Source organism: Oreochromis aureus, linkage group 6, assembly GCF_013358895.1.
Source record: "Oreochromis aureus strain Israel breed Guangdong linkage group 6, ZZ_aureus, whole genome shotgun sequence".
In the NCBI taxonomy this organism is placed as follows: domain Eukaryota; kingdom Metazoa; phylum Chordata; class Actinopteri; order Cichliformes; family Cichlidae; genus Oreochromis; species Oreochromis aureus.
Window position 1 is genome coordinate 30,677,216 of NC_052947.1, and position 13,634 is coordinate 30,690,849.

The 13,634-nt window shown below is 41.1% G+C and overlaps 1 protein-coding gene across 5 annotated transcripts in view; it reads right to left on the reverse strand.

Annotated features, from left to right (window-relative positions):
• The window catches only part of add3a (adducin 3 (gamma) a), a 103,481-nt gene that overhangs the window by 65,616 nt on the left and 24,231 nt on the right, over positions 1-13,634 (reverse strand). For 2 of the 5 annotated variants that reach the window (XM_039613389.1, XM_031727459.2), the window contains exon 1: positions 7,093-7,284. The exons of the other annotated variants lie outside the window; for them this stretch is intronic. The gene's annotated coding sequence lies outside the window, so the exon portion shown is untranslated. Of the gene's footprint in view, positions 1-7,092; positions 7,285-13,634 lie in introns of those variants that run through there. 5 annotated transcript variants of the gene reach the window in all.

Consider the following 13,634-nt stretch of genomic DNA (forward strand, 5'->3'; position numbering starts at 1 on the left):
TTGAACTACCACTTATTTTACTTTTGTGCACGCACTGTTAAAAAGTGCTGGAACCAGATGTTAGTTACTAAAGCAGAGACTGTGTACCAAGTTTGGTTATAGCCAAACATCAACCCACAGCTGGTTCCAGCACGGAGCTCTTTAGCTCCACTCTGACACAATCCCCTTGATGGGAGGCGTGGGACATCAAACTTTAGTCTCTACCCTCTGTGCTCTACTCATATATCCACTTTTGGACAGGAGAAACCCCATCCTGACTTTATAAATGACTTCCAGGCTGTAGTTAAGAAGCAGAAAAGTAGGAAAAAGGGTCAGAAAGAAGACTGAAAAAGGATTTAATAAGGAACTTGGGAAGGCTGAGTCCTGAGCCAATCTACCAGGACAGAGAACTCATCCATCCATTATTTTTCTTCTGCCTATCCAAATTAGCGCCATGGCTAGGCTAGAGTCTAACTCAGTTGCCATGTGACAAGAGACGGGGTACACCTTGGACAGGCTGCCAATCTGTCGCAGGGCTAACACATCAACACACACATTAACGTTGCGCTCACTTCCCATGTTGAAGAGGCATTTCATTTGAAAATTCCGACTGGAAACTCAAATTCTGACTCCCAGCTTAATTCGGTATGCACCATTAGAATGACCAATTAACTTATGTTCAAATCTGCCACCCACCTAGGGGACCGAAGAGCAGTTCATCTGCTAATTGGAAGGTTGGCGGTTTGATCCCTGGCTGCTTCAGTCTGCATCCTTGGGCAAGCGACTAACCCCAAGTAGAAAGAGTGCTCGTTTGAATGGGTAAATGAGACAAGTTGTGTAAAGAGCCTTGAATGCTCAAAGTAGAAAAGTGCTTCCCACCAGTTTTATGGTGGGAAGCTTTGGAGTCCTGTCCAAGTTATTGGTCCTGCGGGTGCTGTGCATCATATCCCTAGGATATGATGCAAATTTATTCATAAATTTGTGCTGGTTGTTTGCTACTATTTTATCTATAAATCATTCTTCTTGGGCTCCACTCCATCTTTTCTAATTCCTCAACCTGCCACACATCACATTACACTCAGCTGTAAATCCTAGGACAAACACCACATGTGGAGAGCCAACTACCTGTCAAAAAAAAAAAAAAAAAAAAAAAACACTCTTTCCTTTCCTGTGAAATTCACACTTTGTTCTCAGAGCTTCAAAGACAAATTTGTAAAGAGATTTTATTCTGGGTAGGGATTCTGTATTGGGAAATTAGTACTTATTACCTGGCATTTGTAAACAATTATGGTGATAGTCAGTAGAGCATAAAACATTACTATAAAAAGTTAATGAAGCTCCTTTCAACCGGTTGACTTTTTCCACAGGAAAAAAAGAAAAAGAAAGAAAAATGGCTTTGGTTTTAAACCAAGTGGTAGCTTCCTGATTAAAGATCAGCATTACTAACACCAATACAAGTCTAAGCTAGCTTTATACGTGTAGACACATGATAGTCCTTGTGATTCAACCTTAATCTGTTATCACCATCACAGCCAACAGAGAAAATTAAGAAATGTTCTGTATAAACTGCAGTTATCAGATTTGGGGGGGGGGGGGAAGCAATATCTACAAAAACTGTTCATCAGGCATGTCAGGTCAAAAGGGCAGTAGTGTTCATACAGTCAGCAAATATAATGGAAGGAGAAAAAAAAAAAAAGTAGGGATATCTTAAGGTTAATGACACAAGCCAAAATTAGCTAACTGATGTCAACAGTGGTAAGGAAGCACAAAAAGGAAAAATGTTGTGATGCACATCATCTCCAAAAGCCTGAGAAAGACAAAAGATAAAAAGGTATTCTTATTCAGTGTCTTTCAGTATTTAATGTATTTTATGCTCTTTCGTGTTCTTTCAATAGCCTCTAAACTTCTGTGTTGTCCAGTGCTTAAGTGGGTCCAGACGGTTGTGGATGGTGCTGCAATACTTGCACTTGGGATCAGGTTCACAAGACAAAGACAACATACAGTTTTAGGCCACACAGGCTGTGCAGGGAAACACAAGGAGCACTCTGCTTTGCACATCTGTGAGGTACTTTGGCACCAAGCAGAGTGAATGTGGTTGAAATCAAAGCACAAACGGGTGGGAGGTTCAGTCAACTGAGGAAGCACAAATTTAGCTAGCTACACACACACACACACACACACACACACACACACACACACACACACACACACACACACACACACACACACACACACACACACACACACACACACACACACACACACACACACACACACACACACACACACACACACACACACACACACACACACACACACACACACACACACACACACACACACACACACACACACACACACACACACACACACACACACACACACACACACACACACACAGGCTTAAGGACAAAAGTGTTGAGCTACACCTCATGACTTTTGATTTTACCTGTGGCAATGGGGATGCAGTCTACTTTTACAAACATATGAAAAAAAAGGGGTCATTCTAAAGAGCTCACTGAATTTGAGTGCGGTACTGTAATAGGATGCCAGTCTTCAATAGGTCAGTTTGTGAAATAGATATTCTACAATCGGCCGTAAGTGTTATTACTGCAGGAACCACAGCAACTCAGCCAGTGAGAGATCACAGAGTTACAGAGGCTGGTTACCGAGTGCAAAAAGACAGTTAACAGTGTATAAAAATCACCAACATTCTGTTGACTCAATAACTGCAGAGTCCAAAATCTCCTCTGGCATTATTATCAGCACAAAAGCTGTGTCCTGGGAGCATCATGGCATGCGTTTCCTGTAGGTGTAATGTGTAAGTTAACCAATACTTTTGTCTATTTATGCACTGAAATGCATGATGGCAAAAATGCCATTCATGGTAGTTTGTGGTATGTTGAGATTTGCAATGTGAGAGAGAGAAGAAAGATCGATGGATTCATAAACAGCAATATTTTTGTTATTTGTTCAAGTTCAATATAAACCTGCCCTATTTGTCAACTGTGACAGTAAGAGCAGTAATATGACTGAATGTATTAAATGCCAACCTATCAACTTTAATTACAGCTTTTGAACTCTTTGTGCTGTTGCGCACACATTAACCAAGAAAGCAGGTTGACTCAGAACCGCCAGTATAACCCGGGTGCCTGAGAGCTACAGCTTTGCATTCTGTCCTCGCATTTCTTTGGCTAACATAAATACTACCCAGAACATATAAACACAATAATGTAGCTCATTAAACTCTTAAAAGTCGTAAGGATTCAACAAAGGCTCAACTATAAAGTAATGAACTACAGAAGTTTCAGTTCCCTGTAACATATGGCTCCTTAACTATGAGATCTAATATTAACCTGCCAGGGGATGCAGCTGCTTGGTGAAGACAACTTCAGAAACCTTTCCCATGAACTTTGACCTCACTAGCACAGTCTGTAAAAAAAGTGTTGGGAGAACCTAAATAGTTATTGGTTTCACCCCACAAGACTCAGCTCACTGTGGCCAGGGTAAAATGGGAGCCTGGGGTTAGTGGGGTCCAGCCACTGCTGGGCAAAGATCAACCCATTTAGGGTACTTAACTGATGTCATTATCTAAGGGATTACTCAGAGGCTGGAGTGCTGCAGTTTTCTGCTTTGGACTTCTTTCATGCATGACTCCAACAATAACAGCAGCAGCAAATCAGCAAACCACACGGCATCAATCTTTCTCTTTGGGGGGCGTTTATTGCAATCTGATTGAGTAACAAGCTTGCAACAGGAATGAAGATGTGAGAGAGAGGACTAAATGTCAGTCCCATGTAAACAAAATCCAACAGATCAAAATTCAAGCCTGGGGGGGAAATTGAGGATTTGGAAGCCTTGTCTATGTAAATGTAATGTTTGAAAGACCTCAGTGGTGCCTAAATGCTCTCGACTGTAAACAAACAAACAAAAAAAAAAAAAATTCACATTTACTTTTCTGGTTCAAAGATGATTTTGCTTTGAGACTACATGAGCACCTGCATTCAAGCTGAAATGTGTGAAGCCATTTTTTCAGCTCACGTGTTTGCCCGTCTATGTGGGACCCAGCCCAAAACACATTTGGTTTAATTTAGAGCTGGAACGCAGTATTCAATCAGACCCTAATCATGATCTCCAAAAAGACCAAAAAGCTTCAGCGCTTCCATTACTCACAATCTGATTTTCTTTATGGAGCAAGCCAACAGGTGACACTACACAGACCTTCAGTGTGTACTTTCATATAAACAGTTAAGGCAAAGATTTTAAAAAAGGAACAAAACACAGACCAGGCACACATGCACAAAATCACCCCCTAAAAAAAACAAAACAAAAAAAACAAAACAACAACAAAAAAAAAAAAAAAAAACACACAACACATGGACTGTGGTTGGGGATGAATTTCTTGAAAGCAAAATTAAGTTCAGCTGACACCAACAGCTGGAAACCATGTTGTATGACATAATTGTGGGAATAATACCCAAGCTTTTTAACTAACACACACATGCACACGCACGTGCACGTACACTACAGAGAGCATAAGGAATAGAGCCAGTGAGGTCGCTGAGGTTGATTGAGAGACCAGGAAAATACTTCTCGCTAACAGTACGTGTTCACCCCCTCAGCCTCAGCAATGGGGGATAAATTCTCTTCGATAGTTTTTTGGGAACTATATGGTCAAAGCACAATAAGTCAGATGTAACACCAAGAAATCAATCTCAATTTTCCACCAAGTTATATCTCAAAACCTCGACCTGAGAGCAGGCATGTGGTGTCAAGTTCATGTGAATACAAAAAAAAAAAAAAAAAATTATTTAAAAAAAAAAAAAAAAAAAAAATGCCTCGGGAGAGGAAATCAAGGCCAGAAGGACTGCAAATCATTCGGCCTGAAGCACCAACATTTTCTTCAAGGGCCCAGCACACAAAGTCATTCCTGAAACAATGAGAAACCTCAGAGGAGACCAAACAAAGCCTGCAGCAAGGGTCCTTTTTTATTGCTTTTTCTGCAGATGAACTCTGCACAAATATTTGATTGGACATTTCAGGATTCATTGGAGCACCAAGGCCATCGCCATGGCAGCAAGTACAATGTGTACACACCTAATAATCTCCTCTGCAGAAGAAGTGAATCTCAGAGCAGAACATTTTTCTGCTCCTGTTAAACCTCCACAAAGCAACAGTAACAGCATGTAAAACTGCAGCTGGCAGTGCTTTGTATGTGCACATTCAGCCTCATCATCAAGAACTCACCAGATTTTAAGTCAAAGTTTAAAAATGCATATTTTGATGTTGGTTTAAGGCTCGATGAGAGGATGAATACCAATTTCAATAATTTAAAAAAAAATTAATCCAAGAGAATAAAATGTTCTTTTTGGCAGAAGCAAGATTTGACATGCTTGGCCGTTATCAAGCATTAGAGCATTTGACACCCCAAATGTATGATTTTCGAAAAACAAACTGTCTGCTGAGGTTGTGCAATGCAGTGCGCACTACTGCACCTAGTGTGGATTACAGTATTTTTCATTCATCCTCGACGATAAAGGTGAGGCAGCCAACAAAGACAAACCTGTGAGGACTATTTGCTCACTATTATGTAAGCAATGAGTACCACAGTGAAGACAACAGGAAGAGATTAGTGAAGAAACGTACAGTCAGTGGCTGTATGCAGTAACACTACAGAGGCAGGTGTGTTCCTGATGTAAATCAGACTTTATTACTTCGGCACTGAAAGACAAATGTGACAGCAAGTCACTGTGCTTGTCAGGGACAAGACAAAACGCAGGTCAGTTCTAAGCTTTGTAACCTACGCAGATCTAAGTTCACATTTGCATACACTTTGTAGCACTGACGGGTAGCTTGAGATCTTACCGTAGCTCAAAAAGAACTGCAGCACAAACATGACTCAATTTGGCCCCAAATTTCCTTCACAAACAGCGTGAGAGCTCTTGGATAAGCTGCAGAGCATTTGAGCAAAAAATAAATAAAAAAAAATCTGTTGTGTTGAAATCAGAGACTGTTGATCTGAAATGGTGTACAGATTTCTGTGATTCAGTTCTTGAGAAGAAAGAGAAAACAAGTAGAAATGGTCCATAACCTCGAGGAATAAAAGGCAATGCCTTGATCACGGAAAATGCCTGAAGCTATATAAATCTAATGAAGTGAAGCAAATGTAAGCAGAAATTTCAGGGAAGACAAAAAAAAGAAAAAAAAAAAAAAAACCCAAAGTGAGCAAAGAGCAACAAAACCACCGGTTTTCCCAGTCAGTCAGTCATTTATCCAACCATGAAAGGGGGCCTTTCATAGCAATACCCGGAAAAACAGTCCGAAATAGAAACAAGCAGCTCCTAATGGCTCCTTATCGCTGCTCAGTCGACAGTAAACAGATATCTATGAAAAGAGATTCACGAGAGCACTTGACTGTATCACTCCTTCCCCTCAAGGGAAAAAGGAACCACAAGAAAATGAAGCAACTTTTTAAATCCTTAACCTTAAACTAAAATTTCATATTATGTAAGAGACTAAGGTAATAACTCATGCCTTATCAATACAGCCCAGATGCAAAAATCCCAGCCCCCTCTACAAACTACAAGCACATGAGCCTACCCCCTACCACCTTCCCATAAGCATGCTGACACTTGAGAGGGCGGCACCTCTCTTAAGCACACAGAAAGCCATCTCGGGTGCATTCAAAGCTCCCAGCTCTATTCTTCTCCGCAGTAAAAGAACTCCCAATTTGAAAGGAGGGAATCGGGCCTCTGCTATTTCATTTAGCATGCCGGACAAGTCTCTGAATACCTCTTAAACTTCCTTATGTGTAATGAACTTTTGTGAACAAGATACCAAGAAGGACAGTGCATGCCTCAACTTAATAAAAAAAAAAAAAAAAAAAAAAAAAACGAAACAAAAACATGAGTTTAACACTGATGCGCACACTTTCCTTTGCGGCGGTCAGCTCTAGGGAATGACAGAACTGCAGAGCAGAAACATGAAGGGACAGCAGTGATACAGCCATTCTTACGAAGGGGAACACGGCATCCATTCAGTCACAGAACATACAAAGCTGTGCAAAAAACACGGAATAAAAAGCTACAGTTTTATAGAATCTTCAGTACAAACCTGCTGCCGCCAAATCTTTCTCTTCAGACAGCTGCGATCCACCTGCGCTCCAGCGAGTATGCTGCCGGTACTGCTCTCTCCCTCTCTCTAACACGCCTCTCCCATTCAAGCCGAATGCAGTGTAAAACTGTTGCGTCGTCTGCCCTCTTTCTTTCACGCTCCTCCTACAGCATCTTTTTCTCCCCCCTTCCTGGAGTTGCTCTTTCTTCCCTACTTAAGCAGGAGGCACTCTGGTACATCTGGCAGAAAATACGACGCATCTGCTGCAGGAGCTGCAGAGGACTGGCCAGCATGCAGAGAGAAGGGGGCTCTGTGAATTCAGCAGGAGGCTGATAGCAACGGAGGGGTTGATTATGGAAGGGGGGGAGGGGTGAGATGACAGGGTCATTCGCCCCCAGGGGTGCTTCAGAGATCTTTTGTGGAAAAAGGTCCAAGACCTCCAAAAGGTGCTTTTTTAGCCATCCCTTCTTTCAAACATTTGTATAGCCTGGAACTTGATAACAAAGTGAGTAATCCATAAGATGGAAACTTTAGATGGTTGTGCAATAAATTAAGCTTACTCCTTCCGTTTTTCCTCCTCCCAGTCCCCATTTAACTTCCTTGAAACTTATTAAAACACTAATTTGTATTTATTTTTTAATTCACAACTGTCTCTCTCCTATACTTCCAGTGTTGCCAAATCTTCCCCCTTCCTGCACCTACACAGTCCCTCCCTTCCTCCTCATTAATCCTCCTGATGACATCCAGCACTTTCTCTGATAGCAGCTCAACTGCCTCCTCATGTGAGGAATCTCCTTTGACACAAAAGAGTTTGGAGGAGCATTTGATCATATAAAGAAAGGAGGGAGGAGCTGGCATTTAGAAATGGCTTTTTAGTTTAGAAATACAATGATGCGCCAAATCGTCCTTGGCTTTTAAATGAATAGTTGGATAGCAAGTAAAATCCTTAATATTTAATGATGACGCACACAGACAGAGCGAGAGACAGAGAGAGATGTTAACAACAACAACAACAACAAGTACTGTGCCTGCACCGCTCATGTTCTGACTTCACCCTGGCAGGGTTATCCATGCAAATGAGGACTCATCTTAACCATCACACTATCCTGACTTCCGTGACTGTGAAGAATCTGTTGCACTGAGCATTTGCATTCCCATGTACTGCACACAACAGATCTTTAAAACGGAACCATTATGCTCCTTTTCATCGCAATTATTTTAGCTTTGCATGATCGACAGTTCAAAACAACCCTTAAGCATGTTACACTGGACTGTTGTGCAGTTTATTCTTTATCAAAAACATTTATCTCCTCACTTTATTGTTTCATTTCTATGGTGAATCCATATAGAGCCGACAAAGTAGACTATACAAGTTGAAGATTCCATTGCAAACATTAATACCTGTGCAGGCTGCAATGACACCAACGTGTAGATACATTTCTAAGGATGTGCACTTTAGGATATGATATGGCTTTAGAAGAGTTTGACGTCATGACACACCTACAGCACTGATTTAACAGAAGTATAATAGTATCCATTTAACTTCCTATTAAATGGTTACTCCTCAGAAAGTTTGACTGGGAGGTTGGCGAGCCATGTTGGCCATTTGTGATAGCCGCTCAGTCACATCATAAAGTGCATTTAAAGCAGTCTAAAACCTGAGTTTTGGGGTCACTGGGATTATTTGCACTTAAATGGTTAAAAGTGATCACATGACATAAAATCAGGAAATGCTTAATCTGTCCCCTTTAAGGACTTTCATTGTTAAGATATATATTGTAGAAAAGCATCATGCATGAGACGAATTCTAAGGACTGCACAGCAGAGCTAAAATGGGCCTCGTGTGACATTCAACTTCCATCATGTATAGGAAATTGTTGGGGTGTCTAATTTATGGTTTGTCAGAGAAACAAACAAATCCAAATGAATATTTAATTGGTGCTTCTGTGGAAAATGCTTCCATTTGGAGGGTAAAACCTTGGCCTTATTGCTGGCAAACCCAGGCAGACAATAATTATAGGAAACAAAAATACAAGTCCAGCAAATGAGCCAGTTGAGCCTATAAATCAATTTGAAATCAATTATTCAAGCAGAGAGCATGGGATTTATGGGAGAACCAGCCCCAGCAAGCTACTGTATATGCAGCTGTCAGTCTCTGTGGCAGGGATTCCCTGCTTGCTCTGCTGGTCTGTGCGGTGAGTGTGGTTTTACGTTTGTCAAACTGTGCATCGGACGAGCCGATCAATCGCTCATGGCTGAAAGCAGTGAATCCCCACACTGGAAACCATTTTTAAGGAGTAGTGCGTTTAAAATGGTTCATGTGGCAGAAACATCTTCAGCATTCATTTCTCTGCAATGAACGCCTTCATACACGCATTTGTTAAAAATGCGCATTTCTCACAATAAGCCACACATCCATCACCACAACTTTCTCAGACTGGACGTACCCGCACCAAAATAAACAACACAGCGGGAGCTGAACACTTGTGTAAGGACCCGGCAGTCTCCGTAGGTAAAAAAAAAGGGGCACACATCTACCTTATTTATGGGATTGATGGCTAGTTCTGTGAATGCTATTTTGCTACTAAGCACTCATGAGTAAAGCAGCATGAACGGCTCTAACATGGGAATAAAGGTGTAAATCTAGGCTGGTGTGTATCTGTGTTTGCACATCTGTCATCTGTGCATATAAACTGACCAACCCTACATTGCTTGGCTGTCCGTATCAGTCCATTAATCTTGATTTAGCACGTAATATTCCTCAGCTCAGAACTGCAGACTCGACCACCAGACAGCTAAGCGTGTTTACATGAATGTCCATGATCCTAATAGTTCACCTCACTGACCGAGCATAGATGAGACACATTTCAAGGGCTCCATCTACACTTAAAGGAAAAGGGAGAAACAAAGCATACCTCACTTTGTCACAGTTAATCACAAAAAGATTTGGGACAGAAGTCCAGCAACCCTGTAGGGTCAGAGAAGATTAATCTCCATTTTGATATGTACATGTAAAGCTCATTAACAGCAACTGTTTGATAAACAGAGAAAGAGGAAACAGACAGTACTCTCCTTCTACTAACAATTCTCTCACAAACCTGCTGATGGCATCGAATTAAACCGGCAACATTTTTTTCCTGCCAACATCACAATCAGAGGTCCACCACCAGTATTCTTAAGCTTTTACTCTCAGGATTTTTCATCCTCTCTAATCTGTACCACTATTTTGCATTTGAGAACACTGCTGACATTGTCCTGGAATGCCATATTTGCCATTTGTTCCATCCTGAGCCACAATAAATGATTCTTGGATATGATCAGCAGTTCTTTCCACTGCTACATGTGACTAATATGCAGCATTTCCTCATCAAAAACAACACAGTTTTGGCCAAGGGCTGTACAAACTACTGGCATAACTAAAGCATCACAAAGAAATTCTTTGAATGTAATAAGAATGCATTCTTTTCAAACGAGTACAAAATATGGATATAAATCAGATTAAATGCCTAGAAAAAGAGAGAAGGGGAAAAAAAGTGAACCTCTCTACCCAGAATTTAACTTGAGTAAATAAACCCATTCTACTCCCTGCAAACCCAAGAGGGTACCAAAGTAACGCAAGTGCTGACGCAAGCTTAAATCCCCTGAAAAACCCAGAGGAAGTGCAAGGATTCACCTGCAGAGTCTGCAGTGGTCTACTGGCTTGCGTCCAACATTAGAAATAAAGCATGGCTGAGAAAAAGCGAAGCAGTGACTATTACAGGGATTTATTGTGTATGCCGTAGCAAAATATGAGGCGTGTGTTGTCAAACGACTCGGATAATTAATGCAGAAAGCTGCCATCTACAGTGGAAAATATTATCTGTGTATGACTGTTTTCACAGGCAAGAAAACGAAGCATAGAAAGGGCTCATACTACAAGCATCAGCAGCATAATCGCTTAACATAAAATAATCGCCTAAGAAGCCAATGAAGTTTCTTCTCTTTTAGCCATATATGGTCGGCACCCTTTAATAAATTATTCATTAGTAAAATATTACTTTTGTCTTATAACTGTTATAATTAAAGCTGACAAATAGGCCCCAGGCACTCTGCTTTACTAATCACCCAGATGTATTTTTCCCTTGTTTGTTCACAGACTCAGATGAACCGTGTCCTGAGACAACCTTCTCCCCCTGAATGAGGTGTGGAGACTCTTGGTCTATGTGGGGTAGGGACTGGGGGGCTCCGTTTAGTTCCCTGCGTTGACTTCAACATCATGTGACAGGAGAAAACATGGTGACTCACTAATGAGTCCGCGTCTGGCACAAGGTCAGGAGGTGCATATTACGGTCAAAAGATACATTTTGACGGGGGCTTGAACTCCACAGCGTGAACCTCAGTTTAATCGACTTCTTAGAATAGCACTAAAGCTATGTTGTTAACAGACCAGATCGGTTAAACATGTATTACTACCATGAAATTACGCAAACATACTTTAACATGTTGTCAAAAAATGTCAGCTATAGCAAAAAACCCATAAATTTTAATATTTGCTGGAAAATATTAAAATTTAATTCCATCTCCCAGTGCGGTCCAGAGGGAGCAGTTCTGACATGAAGCAGATCTCACCCATAACTGAAAGGACTGAGACTGAGAGGCCCAGCCTTCAAGTCTGACTCCAACGGCGACACGAAGGGAGAGATTCAGACAAACACAGAGCACTGCCAAACATCGTTACTTAAAACACCCACTCCACGGCACATTTCCACTGCCAGCTGCCAGATTCAGTAACAACAATATTAAATAAAAACAACCTCTTATTTTATTTCATTTTAAAATCTGTCCCACATTGTAAATTAATTTCGGATGAGCTATTGGGAAAAAAACTGGATTGAACACTTTCAGATGTTTTACGTACGATGACTTAAAAGTATGGCTCTGTTGTGGACAATAATCTGTAATTGTGGCTCTCACTACCCTCTAAATTTGAGCCTATTGGATTGACCGGCTAGTAAAAAAAAAAAACCACACACAACATCTTTGGAAGGTGTACTTTTATAGCCAGTTGTAGTAATGCAATTCTCTACTTTTGGACTCTGTAAAAGTAAAGAGTTCTAACATTTATTGTCAGCTTGGAGGTCCGCTCCTTGTTCAGTTCAAAGAATAAAACAAAAAGTTTCAGATGAGAGAGACGTAAAGTATCTGACTGTTTACCAAATCCACTTCAAAAACAGAACTAGGGCAAAGAAATTGAAACCCCTAGTACTAGATCTTCTAAGTCCAGCAGCATAACAAAGACCACATGCAGTACTATACATTTCATCCACCCACGCTTCATGGCACACAAAAGCACCACAGAAGCAGACCCTGGGAGCATTCTCTTATATTACTTCTGTTCTAGCAATCACAGCAGAATGACCGTCAATTACACTGACAAATACAGCTGTACAAGTAGAAAAGCAACAGCCACTAAACTAATGATTAAAAAACTATTTACTATTGAAACACACTGGAGGCTATACTGGCTTCAAAACACTGAGAGCCCCCAATTTAGAAGCACTGGAATTGACATGATTTTACAAAAGATGGCAGCTACCAGTCAAGTAAGGTCAAGACGAGTGTTAATGCATCTGTTTACAGAATCTATTAATCAAGACACACAAACAAAAAGCATTTTATGATGCATTTTTCCATTTACAATCGACTGTCAGGTCAGTGAAGCCATCTATCCAATATGGACCTGACCACTGTCAGGTCATGTCAACCTCAGAGCGCTGAGCTGTAACACTCCCGACTCCTCATCCGCCCTTTACTGCAAGTCCATTTTCTGCTCTAGTGTCATGAGGGGGCTCTAATGAAACAGCCCATTGTGCAGGACAGAACTGCACTCTGCCTTTGACACTTCCACAGTGTGCGAGCGTGCGCGTGCACGAATGTGTGTTTGTGTTTTTAAGTGTGCGTCAGTGCGCTCCTACTTTCCCATCCTTGCAAAGCACAAAGCGGCTGTTTGTTGCACTACAAAAGCCCCACAGGCCACCAGTGCTGAAAGCAGAACTTGTGTCAGTTTGTGACTCTGTGTTATATGCTTGGTGAAATATCTGCTTTTGTATCTATACGAGCAAAATAATGAAGAAATTGACGGCAGCTAATTTGTATTTCCTATGTGCATTTGTGCATGCGGTCAAGATGTGGCCGCATACTCCCAGCCTGCGTTTCATTGGGATGTGACTGATGATTACAAGACCTATCATGTGGCTCTAAACCAGAGATCTGCACCACAAAACCATGGCACACAAACAGACATCCATAAATCTGATCATTTACAGCTGCCAGACCAGATCAGGCCAGACCCCTGTTCTTCCATCTTAGCAAAACTAGCACCAAAAAAAAAAAAAAAAAAAAAAAAAAAAAAAAAAAAAAGAAGCAAAAAAAAAAAGCAGATGCTATCTAATCATATCAAATTTGGCTGTGAAACAATTCAAATAGAGTACATGCACAATCAGGCACAGGCACAAACACACAGTAAAACAACCAACTCCTCTGGCTGCTGTCAGGACTTATGA